General features: G+C 38.3%; 1 protein-coding gene across 8 annotated transcripts in view; it reads right to left on the reverse strand.

Moving 5' to 3' along the window:
• HS3ST5 (heparan sulfate-glucosamine 3-sulfotransferase 5) overlaps nt 1-27,960 on the reverse strand; it is a 296,454-nt gene that overhangs the window by 144,871 nt on the left and 123,623 nt on the right. The window contains exon 3 of one of the 8 annotated variants that reach the window (XM_025294742.3): nt 12,021-12,089. The exons of the other annotated variants lie outside the window; for them this stretch is intronic. The gene's annotated coding sequence lies outside the window, so the exon portion shown is untranslated. The remainder of the gene's footprint in view (nt 1-12,020; nt 12,090-27,960) is intronic. 8 annotated transcript variants of the gene reach the window in all.

Below are 27,960 nucleotides of genomic sequence, written 5' to 3' on the forward strand. Positions count from 1 at the left end.
GCAATTTCTGACTCGACATTTCCATTTAATTGTCTGATAAACATCTCAATCAATACATCTAGTACTAAATTTGATCTTTCATCATAATGCTGCTCTTTGAAATATCTCCTTTATCACAATTCTATTCTTCTAGTTTTCAAGTAAAAAAAAAATCTTGGAGTCATTCTTGACTCCTTTTTTCCATCTATACTAAAGAAATCCTATTGGGTCTACCATCTCAATATGTCTAGAAATAACCACTCCTCATCACAACTATTGCCAACACCCAGGACTGAGACATCCCCATCCCTTATCTGTTTATCTCAATAGCTTTTTACTATTCTGTGTGTACATTGCTCTCTCCCATCCAGTCATTCTCAGCATGGCAGCCAGTTTGGCCTTTTCAATCATTATCTCTTTGACCTCATTCCAGCACATTCTCTCCCTGTTGTTCAAACATGCTAGGAATCTCACCTTAGGATCTCTGTGATGGCTCTTCCCTCTGTCTGGAATATTCTCCCATAGGGTCACATTCTTCACTTCAAGTCTTCACCCAAATGTCACCTTCTTAGTGAGTCTATTTTGACCATACTGCTTAAAATTGCAAACCATACCCCAATCTTTGATGGTCCTGATCCCTCTTACCTTGCTGTCCCCCTCCCCCATAATATGTAGTTCCTTCTAATATACTAGGCAATTTACTGTCTTTTATGGTTATTGATATTTTCTGACTCTCCTCTCTGCACTCTAAAATATAAGAGGCATCAAGGTGTGTATCTTTGCATTCCACACACCTAGAGAGATCCTGGCACACAGCAAGTGGACAATGAACATTTGAACAGATTAATCAAATGGTGTTTAAAACCAGCAGCATGTAAGATTAAGATTTGAAGCATAAGAAAAAAATTACAACAAGCCAGTTCTCAGGTTCATGCATAGGTTAATGATAAAGGTCACAAAATTCTCTAGTAGGAAATCATAAGCCTAGAGTACATTTCTAAACAGTCTCACACAGTGAGGGGGAAGCTGGCCTGGAGGCAGAGTAATGAAGCTGACTTTGGAAAATTCAGATAGCTCTACTATTTCATAAATTATTTTATGCAATGGAAGAAAGAAAACTCAAGGGCTATGCTTTTCTTATAAAGTAAATCTAAGAGTATTCTACTAATTAGGAGCTTAATTATCTCTCCATAAATGAAAATGAAAACTGGGGTCATAAGTCAATCTTGATAAAGTGGTATTGCAAATAATCTAAATTTTGATATTACTCTTAGGCTCATGGGTGGTAACTTCAATGTCTTAACAAAAAACTGAAGGAAGAGTTGAAGTGTGGTCAATTGCCTCACTTTGTAATCAGCTGGTGGTTGGTTGGCCAATTGAAAAGTTGGCTAAGGAGGGAATCTGACAAGTAATACACACTATAGACATTTTATTTTAACCTAAAACACATGAATCATCTTTCTAGGAAGAATCAAGGCCTTTTCTTTGCATATAGGTCTGTTGGTTGGTGTTTATTTTCTTCCTTGCTAAGTCATGCCCACATTTCATCTCTTCAAATTTCAGTTTTATTTCTTTAAAGTAAAACTTTAAAGATAATTGTGAAGAATTTTGACTGAAGACATCTCGATTTATTTTTTAAACTTAAAGGTTTTGTAGTATAGCTCATATTTATGCAATTAGTCTTTTTATGATTCTAAAAGTATATTCTGAAGTAATTTCATGGGTAATTTTGTATTTTAGGAATAGATACATTTTATTTTTAATCTTTCTAGATTTAAATTTTTTCTTCAGTCTTTTACAATGGTCTTGTCCAAGCCCACTTTGACAGAATTTTTTTTTGCAACTTATCAAGTCTTTCCAAAGAATTTGGCTATATTTTCATAGAATCTACTCTTGAATTTTGCATTTATAGTCCTAAGTTTACTAAATACTCGATTAAAGTGCGTAACTATATAAAATACAATTACCACAAACAGTTTTGGGGTAAACACGACTAGTTATTGATAAATACATAAAACAACTGGTGGACATAGAAATGTAAAGTGACCTAGGGAGTACCACACTCCACATGCCCTGAGCCACATTCAGAGCAGTCTGTAGAGGACGTGGAGCACTGGTGTTTGGATTTTACAAGCAATAATCAATTCTCTGACTATCTGATACCAGCTATAATTCAACTGAATTTTGACAGTAACTACCCAGAGTTATCACAGACATTGCCCTTCCCCCCTCCCCAAATTAAGGGCTCAATTTAACAAGATTGTCTTTACTTTAGATGCTAGTCTGAAGTCCCAGTTCCCCAGACTGTCCATATTTCTGTCATCCCTAGTTATAAAGGACCTTTTACATTAAGTATCACTTCACTCCAGGTTCAATATTCAGTAGAATGACTCACAGAACTCAAGAAAACACTATACTTACATTTATCGGATTATTATAAAGGATACAACTTGGACCTAACAGAAGCAGAAGATATTAAAGAAGTGGCAAGAATACACAGAATGATACAAAAAGGTCTTAAGGCCCCAGATAACCATGATGGAGTGATCATTTACTTAGAGCCAGACATTCTGGAGTGCAAAGTCAAGTGGGCCTTAGGATGCATTACTATGAACAAAGCTAGTGGAGGTGATGGAATTCCAGTGGAGCTATTTCAAATCCTAAAAGATGATGCTGTGAAAGTGCTGCACTCAATATGCCAGCAAATCTGGAAAATTCAGCAGTGGCCACAGGACTGGAAAAGGTCAGTTTTCATTCTAATCCCAAAGAAAGTCAAGGCCAAAGAATGTTCAAACTATGGCACAATCGTACTCATTTCAAGTGCTAGCTAGGTAATGCTCAAAATCCTTCAAGCTAGGCTTCAACAGTACATGAACCAAGAACTTCCAGGTATACAAGCTGGATTTAGAAAAGGCAGAGGAACCAGAAACCAAATTGTCAACATCTGCTGGATCATAGAGAAAGCAAGGGAATTCCAGAAAAACATCTATTTCTGCTTCATTGACTATGCTAAAGCCTTTGACTGTGTGGATAACAACAAACTGTGGAAAATTGTTCATGAGATGGGAATACCAGACCACCTGACCTGACTCCTGAGAAATCTGTATGCAGGTCAAGAAGCAACAGTTAGAACTAGACATGGAACAATGGACTGGTTCCAAATAGGAAAAGGAGTACATCAATCTGTATATTGTAACCCTGCTTATTTAATTTATATACAGAGTACATCATGAGAAATGCCAGGCTGGATGAAGCACCAGCTGGAATCAAGATTGCCAGGAGAAATATCAATAACCTCCCTAATGATACCACCCTAATGACAGAAAATGAAGAGGAACTAAAGAGCATCTAGATGAAGGTAAAAGAGGAGAGTGAAAAAGCTGGCTTAAAACTCAACATTCAGAAAACCAAGATCATGGAAACTGGTCCCATCACTTCATGGCAAGTAGATGATGAAACAATGGAAACAGTGACAGACTTTATTTTCTTGGGCTCCAAAATCACTGGGGATGGTGACTGCAGCCATGAAATTAAAACATGCTTGCTCCCTGGAAGAAAAGCTATGACCAATCTAGACAGCATATTAAAAAGCAGAGACATCACTTTGCCAACAAAGGTCTGTCTAGTCAAGGCTATGGTTTCTCCAGTAGTCATGTATGGATGTGAGAGTTGGACCACAAAGAAGGCAGAGCACCAAAGAATTGATGCTTTCAGACTGGTACTGGAGAAAACACTTGAGAGTTCCTTGGACAGCAAAGAGATCAAACCACCCAATCCTAAAGGATTAGTCCTGAATATTCATTGGAAGGACTGATGCTGAAGCTATAGCGCCAATTCTTTGGCCACCTGATGTGAAGAGCCGACTCATTGGAAAGGACTCTGATGCTAGAAAATATTGAAGGCAGGAGGAGAAGAGGACGACAGAGGGTGAGATGGTTGGATGGCATCACCGACTCAATGGACATGAGTTTGAGCAAACTCCAGGAGAGGGTGTAGGACAGGGAAGCCTGGAATGCTGCAGTCCATGTGGTCACAGTAAGTCAGACATGACTGAGTGACTGAACAACAACAACAGCAACTTAGGAACAATTGAACAGAAGAGATGCATAGATAGGGTAAGTAAGGTATGAGGAGTGGTGGGGGGGTGGTGGTACAGACCTTCCATGCCCTCTCTTTCTGGTATGCCATTCTCCCAGCACATCACTGTGGTCATCAACCCAGAAGCTCTCTTAAGCTCATTATTTCAGAGTTTTAAATTGAAGGCACATTTGATTAAATCATTGGCCACTGGTAACTGGACTTCTCTCCAGCCTCTTTCCCTTCCTAGACATCGAAGAATGGGGCTGAAAGTTCTAGCCTTCTAATCATGTGGTTGGTTTTTCCAAGCCCCTCTGCCTTCATTAAGTCATCTCATTAGCAATGAGACATTCCTATTAGTCAGGAAACAGGAAAGGTTTTAAGAGCTTTGGTCAGAATGGGAGTGGAGGGAGCAAAGACCAAATACATTTTTTTTTATTATATCGCAAATGGTTATAGTATATAGTGAGCATATATGTTTATCTCTTTTCCCTTCTGGACTATGTACTCCTTGAGGGCAGTCTTTTACCCATTTTTCTTCTTTCCTCTTGAAGCACAAAGTGGATACTCAAAAAGTTTTAGTAAGGGAGTGACTTCCTGAATGGAGCACGCAAATTGCATTTTAGCAGTGTATAATATTGAACAGTAATAATAAAAACAAGGATAGAATGAGACATTTCAGCAGAAATGAAACCATCATAGTCAATTATAATAATTCCTATGACAAAATTCTTATTAACTAAATATTGCCATGTGTAAACCCTGATATCTGGCACCAATATGGCCAATTACTCACTATATATGACAGAACAAGTCACAAAACCACTCTAGTTCTGAATATTCTCAACTGTAAAACACAGGAAAAATAATACCCTCTTTTATCACACAGCAGTATTGTGAGGGTTAAACAAAATAAGGTACTAAAGTGATTATAAATTTAAAATTTTAGTCAAGTAAGAGTAATTAAAGTTTTATTAAACATCATGTTAACAAACATAAAGTCTGACTTCTGAACACCAAAAGAATATTAATGAAAATGTATAGAAAAAAACATTAGCTACAAAGTTTATTTACTCCTGAAAAATGCTGAAAAGCATTTTATACATAGCTCAGTCTGAACTTCCAACTCATCAAGTTTGAGAAGGGTGCAACATAAAAACAAAAGGGATGTTGTGAAGTATATTACACATTACTTCATCTTCACTCCACTTTGGGTCTGATGCTATAATCAATGGGAAATTTTCCTGTATAAAGGCTGGAGGATATAGTATATCACATTCAGCCCTTTCCAATAAAGTTATTTATTGCTATTCAATTCATGTTTCCCTTAGGTTTTGGCAAGATTATAGAATTTATTCTCCTACATAGTGGCCAGCCCAGTAAATTACATTGCATATTTACAATGTCACAAATTTATCTCACCCTGAATCAGTGGCTTTATTTCTTTGTCCCTCAGAGTATCTTAAAATTTAGCTGTACAAGCCTATTTTTTTTATAACTCTCCAATTTCATATTATTGTTTCTCTCTTAATATTTTCCTAACAAAAAGTGCTAAAAACATAAAATGTCAACAACAAAACTAGAGGCAATGTGATAAATATTATGGATGAGACACCTTTCCTTGTAGACCAAAAGTACTGGTTGATATTTAAATAAAAACAATACTATCTTTGCCACAAGGTCTCCAAACAGTTCATTAGAAATACATAAGTATAAAGAACTGCATTAGAGCAGCCTCATGGCTGCTCTAACATGAACATGGCTCACTCCTGCTTATTGCCAAAAATTCTGAGTAAGAGTCCAGATACCTGAGATCTGTCAGGTGATGCTGAACTATAACTCAGTGGCTTTCATCAACTTTTTACTAACTTTCGTAGGCAGCCATTTTGGTAAGAAAAAAGACCCCATCATTCATCTACAACACTTGTTTCCACTTTCAAATGGGAAAAAATCCTTGTGATAACAATATTATACCATATCATATTATATGCTACTACTGGTATACTATATGGTACTCCTATATTATACCTTTAGAAACTTTCAGTTCAGTTCAGTTCAGTTCAGTCGCTCAGTTGTGTCCGACTCTTTGCGACCCCATGAATCGCAGCACGCCAGGCCTCCCTGTCCATCACCAACTCCTGGAGTTCACTCAAACTCACGTCCATTGAGTCAGTGATGCCATCCAGCCATCTCATCCTCTGTCGTCCCCTTCTCCTCTTGCCCCCAATCCCTCCCAGCATCAGAGTCTTTTCTAATGAGTTAACTCTTCGCATGAGGTGGCCAAAGTACTAGAGTCTCAGCTTAAGCATCATTCCTTCCAATGAACCCAGGGCTGATCTCCTTCAGAATGGACCGGTTGGATCTCCTTGCAGTCCAAGGGACTCTCAAGAGTCTTTTCCAACACCACAGTGCAAAAGCATCAATTCTTCGGTGCTCAGCCTTCTTCACAGTCCAACTCTCACATCCATACATGACCACAGGGAAAACCATAGCCTTGACTAGATGGACCTTTGTTGGCAAAGTAATGTCTCTGCTTTTGAATATGCTATCTAGGTTGGTCATAACTTCCCTTCCAAGGAGTAAGCGTCTTTTAATTTCATGGCTGCAGTCACCATCTGCAGTGATTTTGGAGCCCCAAAAAATAAAGTCTGACACTGTCTCCACTGTTTCCCCATCTATTTCCCATGAAGTGATGGAACCAGATGCCATGATCTTCGTTTTCTCAATGTTGAGTTTTAAGTCAACTCTTTCACTCTCCTCTTTCACCTTCATCAAGAGGCTTTTGAGTTCCTCTTCACTTTCTGCCATAAAGGTGGTATCATCTGCATATCTGAGGTTATTGATATTTCTCCTGGCAATCTTAATTCCAGCTTCTGTTTCTTCCAGCCCAGCCTTTCTCATGATGTACTCTGCATATAAGTTAAATAAGCAGGGTGACAATATACAGGCTCGATGTACTCCTTTTCCTATTTGGAACCAGTCTGTTGTTCCATGTCCGGTTCTAACTGTTGCTTCCTGACCTGCATACAGGTTTCTCAAGAGGCAGGTCAGGTAGTCTGGTATTCCCATCTCTCTCAGAATTTTCCACAGTTTATTATGATCCACACAGTCAAAGGCTTTGGCATAGTCAATAAAGCAGAAATAGATGTTTTTCTGGAACTCTCTTGCTTTTTCCATGATCCAGCGGATGTTGGCAATTTGATCTCTGGTTCCTCTGCCTTTTCTAAAACCAGCTTGAACATCTTGAAGTTCACGGTTCATATATTGCTGAAGGCTGGCTTGGAGAATTTTGGGCATTACTTTACTAGCGTGTGAGATGAGTGCAATTGTGCAGTAGTTTGAGCATTCTTTGGCATGGCCTTTCTTTGGGATTGGAATGAAAACTGACCTTTTCCAGTCCTGTGGCCACTGCTGAGTTTTCCAAATTTGCTGGCATATTGAGTGCAGCACTTTCATAGCATCATCTTTCAGGATGATGCAGAAACTTTAGTATAAATATAATCTTCTATTAAGTATATGCTATGTGGTACCATTTTACACTATACAGTACTGTGCAATTTCTGAAGGAAAGTTTGTTCATATATGTACTTTAGCAATAAGCTGAATGAATAATCCATCTTTGATCCACAATATATAGCATGTCTTAAAGTATAGTTCAGTTCAATCGCTCAGTCATGTCTGACTCTTTATGACCCCATGGACTGCAGCACGCTAGGCTTCCCTGTCCATCACCAATTCCCAGAGCTTTCTAAAACTCATATTCATCGAGTCGGTGATACCATCCAATCATCTCATCCTCTGCCGTCCCCTTCTCCTCCTGCCTTCAATATTTCCCAGCATCAGGGTCTTTTCCAATGAGTCAGTTCTTCACGTCAGGTGGCCAAAGTATTGGAGTTTCAGCTTCAGTATCAGTCCTTCCGATGAATATTCAGGACTGATTTCCTTTAGGATTGACTGGTTTGATCTACTTGCAGTCCTGGAGACTCTCAAGAGTCTTCTCCAACACCAAGTTTCAAAAGCATCAATTCTTCAGCGCTCAGATTTCTTTGTCAAACTCTCACATCCGTACATGAGTACTGGAAAAAACCATAGCTTTGACTACACAGACCTTTGTTGGCAAAGTAATGTCTGCTTTTTAATATGCTGTCTAGGTTTGTCATAGCTTTTCTTACAAAGAGCAAGCGTCTTTTAATTTCATGGCTGCAGTGATCATCTGTGGTGATTTTGGAGCCCAAGAAAATAAAGTCTCTCACTATTTCCATTGTTTCTCCACCTATTTGCCATGAAGTGATGGGACCACATGCCATGATCTTAGTTTTTTGAATGTTGAGTTTTAAGCCAAGTTTTTCACTTGCCTCTTTCACTTTCATCAAGAGGCTCATTAGTTCTTCTTCACTTTCTGCCATAGAGTGGCTCATCTGCATACTGAGGTTATTCATATTTTCCCCAGCAATCTTGATTCCAGTATATGCTTCATTCAGCCTGGCATTTTGCATGCTGTATTCTGCATATAAGTTAAATAAGCAGGGTGACAATATACAACCTTGATATACTCCCTTCCTGATGTGAAACCAGTCTGTTGTTCCATGTACAGTTTTAACTGTTGCTTCTTGACCTGCATACAGATTTCTCAGGAGTCAGGTAAGGTGCTCTGGTATTACATCTCTTGAACAATTTTCCACAGTTTGGTGTTATCCACACAGTCAAAGACTTTAGCATGGTCAATAAAACAGAAGTAGGTGTTTTTCTGGAACTCTCTTGCTTTTTCAATGATCCAGTGGATGTTGGCAAGTTGATTTCTGGTTCCTCTACCTTTTCTAAATCCAGCTTGAACATTTGGAAGTTCATGGTTCACGGACTATTGAAGCCTGACTTGGAGCATTTTGAGCATTACTTTGCTTGCATGTGATATGAGTGCAATTGTGCGGTAGTGTGAACATTCTTTGGCATTGCCTTTCTTTGGGATTGGAACGAAAACTGATCTTTTCCAGTCCTGTGGCGGCCACTGCTGAGTTTTCCAAATTTGCTCTCATATCGAGTGCAGCACTTTCACAGCATCTTCCTTCAGGATTTGAAAGAGCTCAACTGAAATTCCATCACCTCCACTAGCTTTGTTTGTAGTGATGCTTCCTAAGGCCCACTTGACTTCACATTCTAGGATGTCTGGCTCTAGGTCAGTGATCACACCATCATGGTTTTCTGGGTCATGAAGATCTTTTTTGTACAGTTCTTCTGTGTATTCTTGCCACCTCTTCTTAATATCTTCTTCTTCTGTTAGGTCCATACCATTTCTGTCCTTTATTGTGCCCATCTTTGCATGAAATGTTCCCTTAGTATCTCTAATTTTCTTGAGGAGATCTCTAGACTTTCCCATTCTATTGTTTTCTTCTATTTCTTTGCATTGATCACTGAGGAAGGCTTGCTTATCTCTCCTTGCTATTCTCTGGAACTCTGCATTCAACTGTGTATATCTTTCCTTTTCTCCTTTGCCTTTAGCTTCTCTTCTTTTCTCAGCTATTTGTAAGCCCTCCTTACACAACCATTTTGCCTTTTTGCTTTTCCTTTTCTTGAGGATGGTCTTGATCACTTCCTCTTGTACAATGTCACAAACATCTGTCCATAGTTCTTCAGGCACTCTGCCTATCAGATATACTCCCTTGAATCTATTTGAATCTAATCCCTTGAAACTATACTGTAAAGTATAGTTACTATAAGTTATAGGCCAAAAATACTTTAATAAAAGCTGGTTTAGCTAACTTCAGCATTAACTAGCCCATAATAAGCAAAATCAATTTAACAATGAATTAAAGCTAACAGTAATATATAATAAGGAATAGCAGCAACTGAAAACCCTGACCAACTCAAAACTATACTGCTGAGGCATCAATAACATTTTCTCTCAAAAACTGGGGAAATGCCAAGGCTGTGCATACATTTGCAGGAGGGTTTTGAGTGTTGCCCAATGGTCAGTTCTTGATGAATTCTGACGATCATTAATTTCAGGTCATGAATAGCAAGTTTTAAAAATATTAATAACTATTAGTAATTAATGGCAAAAGTGCTTTTCAGCAGGGATGCTGTTCGTATTTTGGGTTGGAAACATTTTATTCATGGGGACTGGGTACTCTTTTAGTCAATTACTGTCTCTCACTCCTCAGTATACCAAATGTCAATGACATTGCTCAGTCTCTGTGATAGTCAAAAAGATCAAGGCCAAACGCTTGCTAGTGCAGGGACGGTGGTGTTGAGAATCATAAGACTTGTAAAAACTCAAGAAAGGATTGGTGCAAGCTAGGCTGCCTCCCACCAGGAAGAGCTCTCAAATTGCCTGGGTGACTCTGAATCTGACCACTCCACACTTTATCAAGGTAAGAACAGATATGTTTCCTAGCTTTGAATTGTAGGAAATAAACAGCTCAACCTCCTTTAATTATTCTGTGACTCCAGATGAATTTTTCCTAATTTCTCTAAGCTTTAGCTTTCTCAGTTTTGAGAATGGGACAATAATGCCTGTTTTAACCACTTTATACAGTTTTATGTGAAGTGCTTTGTAAACTGTTAGATCACGATGCAAAAAGATATATATTTTTTTGTTTTTAAAGATCAGAGATTGCCATGGACTATATGTTCAATTTTCAACTATGGTGGTTACAAGCTACATTATAAGTTTAATAAATATTCCTGGGCAGTGAATGCAATGGCTCTGAAAGAAAAGAAAGTGAAGTTGCTCAGTCGTCTCCGATTCTTTGCGATCCCATGGACTGTAGCCTACCAGGCTCCTCTGTCCATGGGATTTTCCAGGCAATAGTACTGGAGTGGATTGCCATTTCCTTCTCCAGGGGATCTTCCCAACCCAGGGATTGAACCCAGGTCTCCCACATTGTAGACAGAGACCTTACAAAGCTACATTATAAGTTTAATAAATATTCCTGGGCAGTGGATGCAATGGCTCTAGCTAAGGGCAAATAGGGAGGATAAGGTTAAAATCCCTAAGTGATTATAGCAATTACTGGAGTGTAAATGGCGGACTGGAGCCCAGTGAGAGTAAGTCAGATTGTGGGTAGGAGGGTCAGCGGGCTGTACAGATTTTCAGAATCACTTCACCATTGCCAAATTAAAATGTATAATGTTCTTTCCTATTTTCTGTATTTTCAGTGAGACCATACATTCTCCACAGTCAATTCAATTCAGTCAAGCAGTCTTATTAAACATATGCTAAATTTTGGTACTGTTTTTGCTTTGAGAATTGTTACTTATATATTTTAAAGCTTCAAAAATATATATTTCCAGTTCCTCTTTCATTACTGGGGAAAAAAAAAAAAAAAACTTGTCTATCTTCTGTTTTATAGCCTTCTTTTCAAAAACACTTTCCCTAAGTATAATTTTCAAGATATTTTTTCCTTCTGACCCAATTTTCTCCCTTTTAAAAGGCTTCCTCTTCTACGTTTTCCCATACTATATTTGCTCTGCTTTTCTATGGAGTACTGTCATTCATTTTGCCAACTCACTAAGTAGTCCTAGAATAAATAATTTGATATTCAAATTCTGGATATTCATTTTAATAAAAAGAAAGTTGCTAAGTGGGAGATGAAAATTACTTATTCCTATTCAATCTTTATTCTGAAATAAAATTTTTATAGTAGGAACTGGCATTAGGTTGGTTGAAGATAGAAATCCCCTATATCAGTTGATGAATATAACTTCAAAATATCCTGGGTGATTGACTGGAAGTCAGGAGGGAAAAGGGGAGGGCAAGAGGAGAAGATGGAAGGGAGAGGGATAGAGAGAAAGTATGAATGCAGATGAATGACTATGCATGTTGGTGAGCAGAGGCATAAAGTTCAAGTTTTTCTCCTTTTAAGGTATTGTAGAGAGAAAATTCTCAAGTAATAGCATAAAGGGAACTTTCAACATATCTTTAACATCCACAAAAGGCTAACATTATCATTCTAATAGCATTTTACATCAGGTCCAGGTTGTTCACAGTCTCTGATTTTCTGGCAAAAGCCAAGGTGGAAAAGTAGATACATCATCTGTGACAAATATGTAAATATTTTATTGTGAATGAATCAGATGAAATAAAATGGAAAATTTGCTAAAATGTTTAGATAAAATATTCATTACTAGTAGTAATTACAATCTGAAATTAGGAAATAAAAGTTCCATACAGGCAGAAGTGATTCTGTAGCTTCATTCATTTATGTGCCCCTCTAGGTATATTCCACATATTCATTGCATAATTTGAAAGCAAAAGCCTGTTGTAGTCTTGGACCTCAATTACAAGAACAAAAAAAAAAAACCATTAAAAAAATCTGTGATCACAATTCATGTCTTAAGGGATTTTAGCTTATTTTCTCCATTATAGCAGCTGCTCTGGTTTCAGAGGCAATGATAGACAAGAAGACCATTAGCACTTCTGCAGCTTAGGCAGTAGTAACATGAATACCAACTAATATAACAGGAACTGGCTTATGTGGGGCTGCATTAAATGACTTACTGTAAAAGTTAAACTGTGTTTCACCACATTTTCAAAAGGCAAACAGACCTCTGACGTATTGCTAAGAACACGTGCTGTGCTCCATGAAGGTTTGGTCCACTTTTATTCAGTTCTGATTGAGGTTTAGGAGGCACCAAGAGCTGTGCCTTTCAGAGCCACCAGACACCATGGTTATTCAGAACAGCCACTTTTAGGTAGAGCTCCCTCAGCACTCACAGTGATAGGTTTTTGACAAATCAGGGGTCACTTGCTACCTGCCAGGCATCTCAGTTATAGTTACAATAAAACTCTTACTTAAACTGTGCAAGGTTTATGCACCAGAGTCAGCCACCCTTTTCTTCTTGTTTGGCTGTATGCCTGTACTCCATACCCATGGCAGCCTTCAGGTATGGAATACAGTTTTCAGTCTTTCACTCTATCCTGCTATACATTGTCTCCTTCTGGCTAAAGATTCTTATCTCCTTCAGGGTACTCCTTCTTCTGTTACAGCTCTAGGGGCCCGGCTCTGAACACACTTTGTCTCTGTTCCAGCTACAAGGCGGCTCTGAAAACCTAATGCGATGTTTTGGGCCTGGCTGTGCCTGTGCTCAGCATAGTATAAAAAAGGCCATCGTCCTCTTTGCTCTGGAGATGTTATTACAAATCAAATCTAAGGTCATATCAGTTTTTTTTTTTTTTTAAGGCAATTACATTACATCTCTTAACTCATAAGTAAATGAATGCCCAGAATCTTTCATGTGTGTTTCTTTCAAGTTCCTCTCAATGGACTTCTAAAAGTTTTGACTGGAGGATGGGACTTTACTTTTGCTACCATTTCATTTTTCTTTTCCATTTCATTTTACTTCCCCAGACTTGTTCCAGTGTTATAGCCAGTACAGATCTTTCTGAGTCTTGGTTTTAACTTCCATGCTATGAGTTATCCCTCAGTTTCATGTCTTCTGCAAATTTGATTTCTAGGATGCCATTGATTCCTGGGAATCATTCTAGAAATGCCTTTATAAAATTAAAAATCAGATCAGATCAGATCAGTTGCTCAGTCATGTCCGACTCTTTGCGACCCCATGAATCCCAGCACGCCAGGCCTCCCTGTCCATCACCAACTCCCGAAGTTCACTGAGACTCACGTCCATCGAGTCAGTGATGCCATCCAGCCATCTCATCCTCTGTTGTCCCCATCTCCTCTTGCCTCCAATCCCTCCCAGCATCAGAGTCTTTTCCAATGAGTCAACTCTTCGCATGAGGTGGCCAAAGTACTGGAGTTTCAGCTTTAGCATCATTCCTTACAAATATTTTATGTGTTGCCTGCATAATCTTCCTTTCTATTAACTTTAGGATTTTTTATGAGTCTCATGAATAAATTTCCTAAATATATGCCATATTCCATTAAAATAAAGACTTCATTTACTAAGACAAGTGGGGTTATATATGTCAGAAAAAAGTGTCAAATTTTTTTCACTAATTAATTCCCAGGTTATAAAAAAGGACCAAAAAATTATTTCCATATATGACACTAACTGGTACAGAGAAGACTTGGCATAACAGACTAAGCTAGAAGAATCAAATAAAATTCCAAATATTAATAGATTCAATTCTCAGAGCCTTCGGAATTGTCTAAAGACCATGTAAGTTGATTGCTAATTTCTGAAACATAAGGAATGAGAAAAAAATAAACTCAAGTGACATGTGCACATGTTATGTGTCCCACGTTTTGCAGCCTTAAGGGAAACATGCTTCCCTGGTGGCTCAGTGGTAAAGAATTCACCTGCCAATGCAGAAGACACACTTTTGGTACCTGGGTCACAAAGATCACCTGGAGAAGGAAATGACAGTCTACTCTAGTATACTTGCCTGTGAAATCCCATGGACAGAGGAGCCTGGTGGGCTATAGTCTGTGGGGGCTGCAAAGAGTTGGACATGACCTAGTGACTGAAGAACAACAAAGGGAAACTGATATAAAGATATATTGTCACACTTTGCAGTGATTTTGTGAGAACTGGCAACCAGAATGTGTTATTTCAGACATGGCTGTGCGTATCGCCTGTAACTGACTCTCACTGATCTCTGATTAATAGGGTTTGTGTTAATGGAGTCTCTGCTTGTTAACAGGTTAAGCGTTTGCTTACTGGGACTTAGCAGGAGTTATACTGGAAATGGCAACCCACTCCAGTGTTCTTGCCTGGAGAATCCTAGGGACCGGTGAGCCTGGTGGGCTGCCGTCTCTGGGGCTGCACAGAGTCGGACACAACTGAAGCTACTTAGCAGCAGACTGGGAGTTAAAAAATCTCCCCTCCAGGAGACACAGACAGAGCTTCTTCTGGCAAAGGGACTGAGAACCCTCGGGGGATTTGACTTTGAAGGCCAGTGGGATTTGATTACAGGACTTACACAGGACTGGGTAAACAGATGTTTGGAAGGCACGAACAGAACCTTGTGTGCCCCAGGACCCAGGAGAAAGGAGCAATGACCCCAAAAGAGAAAGAGCCAGACTTGCCTGTGAGTGTCCAGGAGACTCCAGCACAGGCACGGGTCAACAGTGGCCTGCTGTGGGGTCAGGGGCACTGAATACAACAGTCCTGGGAGCTGCAGCATGCTGGCAGAAGTCCTTTTGAAGGAGACTGCCATTACCAGGCAATAGTTTGGCCTGAGGCCAAACTACAGGGAGGGAACACAGCCCCACCCATCAACAGAAAATTGGATTAAAGATTTACTGAGCATGGCCCTGCACATCAGAGCAAGACTCAGATTCCCCCACAGTCAGTCCCTTGCATCAGGAAATTTCTGTAAGCCTCTTATAGTTCAGAGGGCAGATAGAATGAAAACCACAATCACAGAAAACTAACTGAACTGATCACATGGATCACATGGGATTTTCCCAGGCAATAGTACTGGAGTGGATTGCCATTTCCTTCTCCAGGGGATCTTCCCAACCCAGGGCTTGAACCTGGGTCTCCCGCATTGTAGACAGACCCTTTACTGTCCGAGCCACCAGGGAAGTCCCACATGAATCACAGCCTTGTCTAACTCAATGAAACTATGGGCCATGACATGTAGGACCAACCAAGATGGGTGTGTAGAGAGTTAAGACAAAACATGGTCCACTGGAGAAGGGAATAGCAAACCACTTTAGTATTCTTGCTTTGAGAACTTCATGAACAATATGGAAAGGCAATAAGATATGACACTGAAAGATGAACTCCCCAGGGTCGGTAGGTGCCCAATATGCTACTGGAGAAGAGTGGAGAAATAGCTCTAGAAATAATGAAGTTCAGTTCAGTTCAGTAGCTCAGTAGTGTCCAACTCTGTGATCCCATGGACTGCAGCATGCCAGCCTTCCCTGTCCATCATCAACTCTAAAAGTTTGCTCAAACTCATGTCCATCGAGTTGGTAATACCATCCAATCATCTCATTCTCTGTCATCCCCTTCTCCTCCTGCCTTCAATCTTTCCCAGCATCAGGGTTTTTTCCAATGAGTCAGTTTCTTTCATCAGGTGGCCAAAGTATTGAAGCTTCAGCTTCAGCATCAGTCCTTCCAATGAATATTCAGGACTGATCTCCTTTAGGATTGACTGGTTTGATCTCTTGCAGTCCAAGGGACTCTCAAGAGTCTTCTCCAACACCACAGTTCAAAAGCACCAATTCTTTGGTGCTCGGCTTTCTTTATTGTCCAACTCTCACATCAGTACATGAATACTGGAAAAACCATAGCTTTGAATAGACAGACCTTTGTTGGTAAAGTAATGTCTCTGCTTTTTAATATGCTGTCTAGGTTTGTCATAGCTTTTCTTCCAAGGAGCAAGTGTTTTTTAATTTCATGGCTGCAGTCAGCATCCCCAATGATTTTGGAGCCCAGGAAAATAAAGTTTGTCACTGTTTCCATTGTTTCACCATCTATTTGTCATGGATTGATGGGACTGCATGCCAAGATCTTAGTTTTTTGAGTGTTGAGCTTTAAGCCAACTTTTTCATTCTCCTCTTTCACCTGCATCAAGAGGCTCTTTAGTTCCTCTTCACTTTCTTCCATAAAGGTGGTGTCATCCGCATATCTGAGGTTATTTATATTTCTCCTGGAAATCTTGATTTCAGCTTTTGCTTCATCCAGCCCAGCATTTTGCATGATGTACTCTGCATAAGTTAAATAAGGAGGGTGACAATATACAGCCTTGATGTACTCCTTTCCCAATTTGGAACCAGAAAACTAATCAAATTGATTACATGGACCACAGCCTTTTCTAACTCAATGAAGCTATGAGCCATACCTGTGTAGGGACATCCAAGACAGACAGGACATGGTAGAGAGTTCTGACAAAATGTGGCCCACTGGAGAAAGAAATGGAAAACCACTTCAGTATTCTTGCTTAAGAACCCCAAGAACAGTATGAAAAGGCAAAAAGATATGACACTGAAAGATGAACTCCCCAGGACAGTAGGTGCCCAATATGCTATTGGAGAAGAGTGGAGAAATAACTCCAGAAAGAATGAAGAGGCGAGGCCAAAGCCACATCACCCAGTTGTGGATATGACTGGTAATGGATGTAAAGTCTGATGCTGTAAAGAGCAATAGTGCATAGAAGCCTGGAATGTTAGGTCCATAAATCAAGGTAAATTAGAAGTGGTCAAACAGGAAATGGCAAGAGTGAACAGCAACATTTTAGGAATCAATGAACTAAAATGGACTGGAATGGGTAAATTTATTTCAGATGACCATTATATCTACTACTGTGGGCAAGAATCCCTTAGAAGAAATGGAGTAGCCCTCATAGTCAACAAGAGTCTGAAATGCAATACTTGGATGCAGTCTCCAAAATGGCAGAATGATCTCTGTTCGTTTCCAAGGCAAACCATTCGATATCACAGTAATCTAAGTCTATGCCCCAAACAGTAATGCTGAAGAAGCTGAAGTTGAACGGTTCTATGAAGACCTACAAGACCTCCTAGAACTAACACCCAAAAAAGACGTCCTTTTCATTATAGGGGACTGGATGCAAAAGCAGGAAGTCAAGAGATATCTGGAGTAATAGGCAAATTTGGCCTTGGAGTACAAAATGAAGCAGGGCAAAGGTTAACAAAGTTTTGCCAAGAGAACGCACTGGTCATAGCAAACACCCTCTTCCAACAACATAAGAAATAATGAAGAGACCAAGCCAAAGTGAAAACAACACCTAGTTGTTGATGTGACTGGTGATGGAAGTAAAGTCTGATGCTGTGAAGAGCAATAGTGCATAGAAACCTGGAATGTTAGGTCCATGAGCCAAGGCAGATTGGAAGTGATCAATCAGGAGATGGCAAGAGTGAACAGCAACATTTTAGGAATCAGTGAACTAAAATGAACTGGACTGGGCAAATTTAATTCAGATTACTGTTACATCTACTACTGAGGGCAAGAATCCCTTAGAAGAAATGGAGCAGCCCTCATAGTCAACAAGAGTCTGAAATGCAATACTTGGATGCAATCTCCAAAATGACAGAATGATCTCTGTTCATTTCTAAGGCAAACCATTCAATATCAAATGAGGATAGGCTAGGCCTTCTCAAGTTGTAGTCATGGTCTCAGTAGACATTACAAACTCCTGATCTATTTTTTCTTGGGGAGCTCCTGCCATTAAGTTAGGATATTCAGGGATATATGGTGATGTTGACGTTTTATGGCTCTTTTCTCATTTACTGTTTCAGAGTAATGAGCGCCCCTCTAATTTATCACTCTTCTTGAACTCAAAAAGCAAGACATCAACATTCATATTCTGTAGGTTTCTAATGTGTTTCTAATACCCTTAACTTGCTCCCTGCAGTAGGTCAGTGTAGCCTTCATTCTAGGTAATATATTGTTACTTTTAGCTATTCATTTTCTGGCTTGCAGATTCAAGCTTTTTCTGAAGCTTCCTCTCTTCATAAAATTCCAATTTTGGATATCTCCTCTGTACACCTATTCCTAGATGTGACACAATTCCAGTTTTAAACTACTTAGAATCTGAAAGAGAACAAATTCAAACATGTACAGGGACAACATGTTGCATAAAAGAGGCGGATCAAACCCTTGCCTAGCATTCAAAATTGTTCACAATTTTATTTCTATCACCTTCCAATCCATCTCTGTCCTTCATTTAGCCTTAGTTCACATATGGTGAACTCAAGCAAATCAAATTGCTTGTGAATCTTTCTCTGTGTTCCATACACCTTCCTGCCTCTCTCTTGCCCTATAAACTAAATCCCAAATTCTTCCTCATGAATTATAATGCTCTTCATTTTACTTACTGTTCTTTTTCAGAAGGGTCCTCCCTTTTCCTGGTTTCATGCCTTTCAGTTTCATGCCTTTCATGCCATTCAATTCAGTCGCTCAGTCGTGTCTGACTCCTTGAGACCCCATGGACTGCAGCATGACAGGCCTCCCTGTCCATCACCAACTCCCAGAGTTTACCCAAACTCATGTCCATTGAGTCGGTGATGCCATCCAACCATCTCATCCTCTGTTGTTCCCTTCTCCTGCCCTCAATCTTTCCCAGCATCAGGGTCTTTTCAAAAGAATCAGCTCTTTGCATCAGGTAGCCAAAGTATTGGAGTTTCAGCTTCAGCATCAGTCCTTCCAATGAATACCCAGGACTGATCTTCTATAGGATGGATTGGTTGCTTTCCTTGCAGCCCAAGGGACTCTCAAGAGTCTTCTCCAACAGCACAGTTCAAAAGCATCAATTCTTCAGAGCTCAGCTTTCTTTACAGTCCAACTCTCACATCTATACATGACCACCGTGAAAACCATAGCCTTGACTAGACGGACCTTCGTTGGCAAAGTAACGTCTCTGCTTTTTAGTATGCTGTCTAGGTTGGTTATAACTTTCCTTCCAAGGAGTAAGAGTCTTTTAATTTCATGGCTGCAGTCACCATCTGCAGTGATTTTGGAGCCCAGAAAAATAAAGTCAGCCAACTGTTTCCACTGTTTCCCCATCTATTTCCCATGAAGTGATGGGACCAGATGCCATGATCTTAGTTTTCTGAATGTTGATCTTTAAGCCAACTTTTTCCACTCTCCTCTTTCACTTTCATCAAGAGGCTCTTTAGTTCCTCTTCACTTTCTGCCATAAGGGTGGTATCATCTGCATATCTGAGGTTATTGATATTTCTCCCAGCAATCTTGATTCATGCCTTTATCCACCCTATTTTCTCTTCCTGGAAATGTCCCTTATTTTATTTTTGAATGTCCAGCTGACACTTTATGAAGCTTTACCTTATCTCATCAATTAGAAGCAGATGATTTTTTTCCCTACATTGAACATCTAAATGTGTTCAGTTGTGCCTTCCCTATAGGATTTGTCACTTTTTAAACTTTTAATTTGAAATGAATTTAGGCTTATAGAAATGTTGCAAGAAGTTCCCATTATACCCTTGAATCAAATCATAGTCTCTTAAACATAAAAGTCTCACATAACCATAGCACAATTTTCAAAATGAAAGAGTTAACATTGGGACATTACTTATAACTAAACTGGAGAGTTTATTTGGATTTCACCAGTTTTTCCAGTAAGGTATATTTCTGGTCCAAGATCCAATTCAGGATCCCACGTTGCATTGTGGTCATGCTTTGTTGGTCTCCTCCAAACTGTGACAATGTCTGAGCTTTTCCTCATCTCTCATGACCTTGAGAATTCACCTAATAATATCATTACAGTTGTACATGTTTATTTCCTTTGCTACAAGTTTCTTGAAAATTTTTTTCACTGAGACACGTTTTTATTCCCAACAGTGTCTAGCACATGACAGGAGCTCAATAATTAATACTTAACTACATGTCAGAAGTAATTAGAAAAGATAGTTACAAAATTGGCATAATTAAATACTGAGCTGTGTGCCATACTGACTTTAAGTTACAAAAGTTAGAGAGCAAGAGTGCAAAATTGTAGGACAAAAGACGTTCTTTGCACATACTGACACTATATCTGAGTCCATTATCTGAGCCCCCAGAGCAGAAATCATCAAAGCTCCCAGCCTGTAAGCCGATCAGGGAATAGGGATACCTAGTGACTGCAGGAAGGGTAGACATGGCCTCAGTCCAGGACTGAGCACGACTGTTGGATCTCGATACCAATAGACTTCCTCTGTCCTGTGGTAGGGGTGGGTCCTCGCACAGACCACTGAGCTAAAATAACTACTCCCTCCCTCTTACACCTTGGTTTCTATTCAATAGCTTTCTGTTAAGAAATTCAGGATAGATAACTCTAGTCTTCTTGCCTGGGGCCCTGAGCCCTGGCTGGTTCTTTTCTTGAATTTCCCTACAAGTGGCTGACCAGTGTGTCTGATGTCTTACACCATGACGCCAGCCCTCATCTACCCTCTGATATCCATTTGCCTTAATTTCTCCATTGCTATGACATGTTTGGCCCTATTGAATCCCACTCCTTTTCCAGGAAGCCAGGAGAAAGCTCAGCTGACAGGTCCATGCCTTTTATATGTTATCATACCCACTGGTTATCTTCCTTAGCCATGGGAGTTTCATTCTCTTTTCCTAACAGCACGTCTTGCTAAGTTTCAGCATGCTGTAGAATTATGCCCATTCACCTTGTGACTCAGATGTCCTTAGCTATTTCACTTTATTTCTAATCTCAAATTACTATGATATCCACAGAAACTATACTTCCTCATTACTACTGTAGAGGCTGACTCTGTTTTACCCCTCCTGCTAAACTTGTTAGCATTGCCTTACTGAAGAATCCATCTTCTGGGGCCACAGAAGATTTGCTTTGTTTTGTGGGGACTGCACTTACTGGCATCTGAAAGAGGGCATTCTTTAATTTCAATTCCATCCTGCATCTTTCACAAAGACTGAGAAATATCATTTGACAGGTTCAAGAGAAATTGAACTGATATCTGTTGGGTTTTAACTGGAACACTGCTGAATAATTTTTCATTTTCTTTTGGAAGGCATTACCACAAAGAGAAAACATGCCTAGTAGGGTCCCACAGAGGTGTTTTGACATTAGGCTTAATAAAGCATGAAGAACTCATTAATAAATAATGTTCTGCTAGGTTAACAAATAAAGGTGAATGCAGTGGCTAGACCCCAGAGTAAATCAAATCATGCATGCAGGCATGCAACTTATTAATCTGCAGCAGTCTCTTCAAATGTCTGGCAGAGCCCAGTGCCACAATGCACAAGTGAACCCAGCACATTACAAATGCAGGCACCTTTGGTTATGACACAAACTGTTATTCTTTTTCATACTCCATGGGTCTCAAAAAGTAAACAAACCTTCACTGATGATGATCAGGAGGCAAGCCAATGACACATTTTATCTCTGCAAGAAGGAAGGTTCCACCATCAACATGGTGGAACACTTGCCACAATTACACCTTCTCATCTCATAGCCTTTGTTTCTTTATCTAAGGTAGCTGACAAAAGAGGATTCGAGAATGAGTTAAAGTACACAAACAAGCTAGTCTATCCAGCCAAAATGGTTACTGAGGAACTTTTTAGTCCAACTCAGAAAACCTTTAGTAGTGTCCAGAAACATCCTCTCTTCATTTCTTTCTTTCTTTTTTTTTTAATGAATGTTCAGTGTTCCTGAAGAGTCCTTTTCTAGATTCAGAAGGTTGTATGGTTTTAGATGGAGAGCAATTTCATGGCTGCCCAAAGTGGGTAAAAGCTCTCAGAGTGGTCGAGGCTGGGAGGGAAGCTTTGATACTTCAGGCAGTTGTATTTTTCTTTTGGTTCTGTGGTGCTTAAGGCAGCTGCTGCTTCAAGAAAGCTCTCTGAATGATTAAAAGCTTATGGACAGTTGTCAAGTGTGAGTTAAGCACAACTCACTCCAGCTGCTCAACAATCTGGAGGGATAGAACCTCCTGCCCCACACTCCTCTGACCACCCACCTACTCCATTCTCTAAAGGGTTTAGCTGGAAAGCTAACCACCAAGCAATAAAATGAAAACATTTCCAGGCACTGTTTTGATGAAACAACTTGTTGGGTGGGTTCAATTTCAACTCAAAGCCTTACCAACCATGGCCATATGCATGAATGTACACATTTTGCCAGACCCTTTATGTGGTTATGATGACAAAGCCATTAGGTTGTCATTTAAATCTTGTCCCAAGCTGCAGATTTAAAGGCAATCATTATTCCGAGAATGAAAGCATTCCATTAAACACTCTTACCTGACTATTTTTGCAATTCCTGTGTAGTTATGTATATGTATATGTCATATGTACACACAGTTACATAATTATATATAGTTTCTTCATTTTCAAGTTAATGAAACAATGAAAATGAAGGAACAATCAGGATTCAAAGTGATGCATGGTAAGATTTCATTTTTGAGAAAACAAGAGAGACCATGTAGAATAGTAGCAATGTGAGTAGTCTAATTATTGAACCTTACAAAGTATTTTGTGTGACTCATTTCCTTTAATTCCAATAGCCCTAAGATGTTGACAGTATTACCATCTGTATTTTACATATGAGAAAGTTGAGACAGTGAGTTGAAAGTGTCCAAGCTCACACAGTAAGCAGCAGAACTAGGGATTTGAACTTGGGCAGTATGATTCCAGAATTCACCTTCTTAAGTGTTATTCTGTACCACCCCTGTTATGTTATCAGGAAATCCAGTCATGGACAGCTCTACCACTAACCTGAAAAAAATGGGACTTCCTTTTTTCCTCATATTACAATGAGTTGGACATGACTTAGTGACTGAACAACAACAACAAAATGAGTTTAGAATTAGCCTAAATATTTGTTACCTTCCTGTGTGATTTTAATAAACATTCAGTTATGTACATATAGATGGTCCCCGACTTAGGATTTTTTGACTTTACAATGGCGCAACAGTAAAATGCACTCAGTAGAAACCATGCCTTGAATTTCGATCTGGGGCTAGCAATAAGTGGATACTCTCTTTTGATGCTAGGCAGAGGCAGTAAGCTCCTGGAACATAATCACAATGGTACAACCGTCCTGTACCTAAACAACCGTTCTGCTTTTCACTTTCAGTACAGTACTCTACACACTACATGAGACATTCAATACTTTATTATAAAAGAGACTTTGTGTTAGGTGATTTTCTCTAGCTGTAAGCTGAGGTAAATATTCTGAGCACATTTAAGGTAAGTGAGGCTAAGCTACGATGTTTGGTAGGTCGGGTGTCTGAAACACATGTCCTACTTAGAATAATTTTGACTTAAAATGGGTTAATGGGGACGTAAACTCATCAAGTTAAGATCTGTACTTAGGTGATTTTGCTTGCCATAGTGATAGTTCTCAATCGCAAATTACAAAATAAAATAGAAATAATCCATTTTGTTACCTGAACAACTAAGCAGTTCTAGTTTCAGTAACAAATGTCCTTGATATTTAGCCAAACATATATTGGTATAAAAATATTACTGGTATAAAATTTTATATAAAATATTTTATATATAATATAAATTTTATATAAAATATTTTATATTTTATATAAAAATACATTGGTATAAAAATATTTAGCCAAACATATATTGGTATAAAAATATTACTTTCTTCATTAAGTAAACAATACCTCAGTGTTGAAAATTTTGGTTCTTTTGGAAAGAACAAAAACTTGGTTGAAAGGCCCCTAAATTTTCTAGGAGATACAAAATTTTGAAGGAAAGATGTTATTTCCTGACAAGCTAGGATCAAGCTGGGATTTAGACAGTCTATGGTGAGAAAGTGGGAAATGCAATGCTGTGATTTGGTCTAACATCAGGCTGTGTCATTTGATCACTGTTAAGAGTCAAGCACCTAATTTCCTATGTGTAGAGTACAAGTCATTAGGAATTATGTTCTGCTGTCAACACAAAACAAATAAATGCTTTTGTACTTTTTTGCTTAAGCTTCTTTCTGTATGCACTGAATTGGTTTTTATATGAAATATAAAAAGATAATTTATAATGGCAATGTCAATATAAACATTTTTATTTATTATTAATTCTGGTATCATCTGACTTCTTATGCCTCTGTGCTTTACTTGTCCAAATAGATTAAAAGTTCTTTGTGGGAAGAAACTGCATTTGGTATTTCTTTGTTACCATTTTGAAAACAATTCTACTTTCTATGGCATGATTTATTATGGAAGTCTAAACTCTAGACAAAAATGTGTAAAATGCAAATACTTATTCACAATAAATGTGGTGCCCCAAGGCACTATTTCTAGCTTATATTAATTTGGGTGCTATATTACCTGATACTGTCTGTCAAACTATACCCCCAATCACATTACCTTTATTCTTACTAATTAACATAATGTATGAAAAGACAGTGAAAGGCAAAGGTATGTTCAATTTCCTCAGCCCAAGAGATGAATGAAGGTACCCTTGGACCCATAGGTTTATGTAGAAGGGAAGTATGGCCCACGAATTCCCTTGGCTCTCAGAGACCAATTCATCCATGAAGTGATTAAAAATGGAAAAAAATAATGCACTTTTGGGAAAAGAATATGCAAAAAATATTGCTGCCTTCTAAACCATAAATATTCATGGGCGGGGGGAGAGGAAAAGAGAAATTTCCAAGGATATTACTACAGGTTTCTGACAAAATGAATTCAATCAATCAGTTATTTTCACAGTTTCTTTTTCCATTAGTAATCTGAAGTATATTAGCTTTATATTTTCTTAAACATCCTTTAAAAATTATTGTTAAAAATAAGAAACAATCTAAAATTCCTGCTAGAATGCTAATAATGTCATCACATTAATAAGAACCAGATGTACTTTTAAATTATAATTTTCAATTAGTTTTACTGATTATACAATACTATAATTGAACTGTGTCATGGATATTGGAACAGGTAGAAGATCCAATTTTTAGCTTGGTACTCTTATAGGATTTACAACTGTACAAAAGCAGAGGTAAAAACTGGATGAATTATTCATTTTCTTCATTCACTATCAGACAAAACCATTAAAATGCTGCTAAGTTCACAAAGTACTCATTAAGTCTTCTGGACCCTGGTTATTGACAGCTGTTTTCTATAATGATCTTCATCAATCATTTATAGTCATGTACCTAATGCCATATATCCTTTTTAATATATTTAAAATTTAAATTATGTTGGTTTTATAAATGCTATGCCTGGAAATACAGGTGAACATTCTATTCTGTGCAATGAGAAACACCAATTTTATCATTATATAAAGCCATGGTCACATCCTTCATTTCAAGCAAATTTAGAATCCATTTACAAGAACCAAATATATAGCAGTTTAAGATGTATTATAATGCTGAAACTAAAAACTGTCTTAGAAAATTAATTGATGTTGCTTTAATTGTTTAATTTTTTTGCATATGAAATTCCCTAGGCTTAGCAGGCAGAGTTTTTCATACTTTGCTTTGTGTTTTGAATATATTGCCTCTCTGCTCTATTAAATCTACTGGCATTATTTTCCAGTGAGTTACATAATTTTCCCTTATGAGGATTCAGAGAGTTCTCACATGACTTTGCATCATTTTCTAAAGACTGAACAACCCAGGGCCCAGATATTACTTAAGCTGTTTTCTAAACTCAGCACTTTACTATATATGACTGTCTCCTTCCACAATTTATTGAAAAATAATAATGTTGTATTATACTTTTGCCATATGTAGTGATTAATAGGTAAGTAATTTTGTGACTCATAAATCATTTAATATATAAAGGAAAAAAAATCTTAAAAAATCATTCTAACAAAAAAGTTACTTTTGACAGAGCTGAAGAAGTTACCAAATAACAGGCCATTTCTAGAGTCTAGGCATACACACTAATCAGATGACTTCATGAAATTCAAAGGTATGATAAACTCCCCTTAATTTAAAGGAAGTGAAGTGAAAGTCGCTCGGTTTGGTCCAACTCTTTGTGACCCATGGACTATATAGTCCCTGGAATTCTCCAGGTCAGAATACTGGAGTGGGTATTCTTATCCTTCTCCAGGAGATCTTCCCAACCCAGGGATTGAACCCAGGTCTCCCCCATTGCAAACAGATTCTTTACCAGCTGAGCCACAAGGGAAGCCCTAATTTAAAGGAAACAGTATTTTAATAATAAGCATTGAGAAATCTCAGGTAAAGGGATTTATAAAAAAAAAACTTTTGGATTGGAATTTTTAAAGAACAGATTCCTGTACTAGTTCTACTATTAATGGGCTTCCTAGACCTATACACACCATCTAACCTGGACAAATCACTTACCCTCTTTGGGACACAGTTTTCACACCTGTAAAATAAAGGCAGCTGGACTAGAATTTCTGGGATCACTTCCAGATCAAACAGACTTTGATTCTATAGCTCTGGTAGTTAGTGATGTACGTGGTTATCAACATGAAAATAATTCTTAAAATGGCATTGGAAAATGAACTAAATTAGAAATGACTAATGGGTTTTTTAAAAAATATGTACTCAAATTTGGAGTTCTGTGCTTATTTTTCTGGGAATCAAGAAAGAATCTAAAGTGTCCAAAACTAGATACTTTCAAAATCCAGATTAATCCAGAGATTAATACATTCTCTAACTTCAAATTTGAGTCTTCTTAAACTAATCAGGCACTGTGTGACATTACTGATGAATATGGTTATACGAATACTATAATTTAAAGTTACTCTATGAATTATAAATTATCAGAACAAAAGAAATAAATTTAAATTTAAAGTAACGTTTTATTCATTATTTGACCCTTTTGGAAATTCCACTGCATCCTCTGGAGAAAACTTGTTAATTAGACTACTTATGATAAAACCAAGCTCTAAAGCTAAAAGTTAATAAACACATGCAGTTGAATACTCTGGGCACTCTAAGGTGGGTATCTTAAGTATGAATGTCAATGTATAGGAGCTTATTGGTATAAAAAAAGTTGTTAGCAATGTTCATTTGATAATGGACCCCACCCTCCAACCCAATCTAGTATTCTTGTCTGGATGGACATGACTGAGCGACTAACACACGCACCACCTTCCAAGTCCACATATTCTGGTCTTAAGTCAACAAAAATGAACATAGGAAAACACTTGCCAGAAGAGCTGGTACAAACAGTATTGGATCTGATCCCACTCCTATTATATTATTGCCTCCTCCTTTTACCTGTAGTCTATGTTTTCTTTCTTTTATACCTAGTCATCATCTATGAATCTACATAATTCACTTGTTATAATTATTTTTTATAGGCTACATGTTGTAAGAGAAGGCCATATTTTGCTCACTGATGCATCTTAAGTCCTAGGATGGCCTGGCACTCACTAATTATCACCAAATATTTGTTGAATTAATGAAGAAATAGTTCATAGTGGAATAAAATGCATCTAGGTATGGGTCTTGATTTTCAGCTAAAATCACAGTGCTACACATAAAAAAACCCCATCAAGCCAATACAGCATATAAAGTTCATATTGGACTTGGCTGGACATTTACTTCTTCTGCTATAAAAAAAATCAGTCATTGAATTT

This window comes from Bubalus bubalis, chromosome 10 (genome assembly GCF_019923935.1).
Source record: "Bubalus bubalis isolate 160015118507 breed Murrah chromosome 10, NDDB_SH_1, whole genome shotgun sequence".
NCBI lineage: Eukaryota > Metazoa > Chordata > Mammalia > Artiodactyla > Bovidae > Bubalus > Bubalus bubalis.